This window comes from Apis dorsata, unplaced genomic scaffold (genome assembly GCF_000469605.1).
Source record: "Apis dorsata unplaced genomic scaffold, Apis dorsata 1.3 scaffold_263, whole genome shotgun sequence".
Taxonomy (NCBI): domain Eukaryota; kingdom Metazoa; phylum Arthropoda; class Insecta; order Hymenoptera; family Apidae; genus Apis; species Apis dorsata.
Window position 1 is genome coordinate 70,613 of NW_006263541.1, and position 677 is coordinate 71,289.

The 677-nt window shown below is 48.6% G+C and overlaps 1 protein-coding gene across 3 annotated transcripts in view; it reads right to left on the bottom strand.

Annotated features, from left to right (window-relative positions):
- Window positions 1-677, bottom strand: part of LOC102674444 (serine/threonine-protein kinase GIN4-like) — a 15,102-nt gene that overhangs the window by 6,385 nt on the left and 8,040 nt on the right. The window lies entirely within an intron of this gene.

Genomic DNA, 677 nt, shown 5'->3' on the forward strand with positions numbered 1-677 from the left:
AGCGCCATTGACGAGATATTCCGCTATCGTTGGTGCGACGTCACGGACCAATACTCGCGAGACATCTCGCGGATATATCTTATCCATGCCGTCTCGAAAACGATATATATTATGCCGCGAGATATCTCGTCCGCACGAACCGGTGGTACTGCGTCGTTTGAGTAGTATCTCGCCTGCGGCATCGTATAAATTATATTCCGTCGCGTAATATCTCATCCGTGGCGTCGTATAAAGTATAGTATCGCGGAGTATCTCGTCCGTGACGTCATATAAGGTAGAGCGTCGCGGGATATTTCGTTCGTGACGTCATGCAAAATACACCACAGTCCAGCCAACTATCTCCGTTCCGTTCCGCGGCTTCGTATCATAAATTACATCGTATCGGGGAAGTACGTAGGGAGCGTAGGGTCGCCGAATAATCTCCCTATTCGCGATTACAATGCTTTTAAGCTAATGAGAAATATTGCGCCGATAGATCCGAGTTTGCCGAGTGATTCACGCTCTCTCGATTATTGTATTTCGATCCGCGAAGGAGGGAAATTAGCTATGCCTGCACGCGTTGCATCTCCCCCAAGCATTGCGTTTCGCGCAATTCTCGATGATCCATGCAAACCCAGATAAAAGATCTCGGCTTCGAAACGCTTCGGTCCATGCAAACGAGGCTGCAACCAACTTAA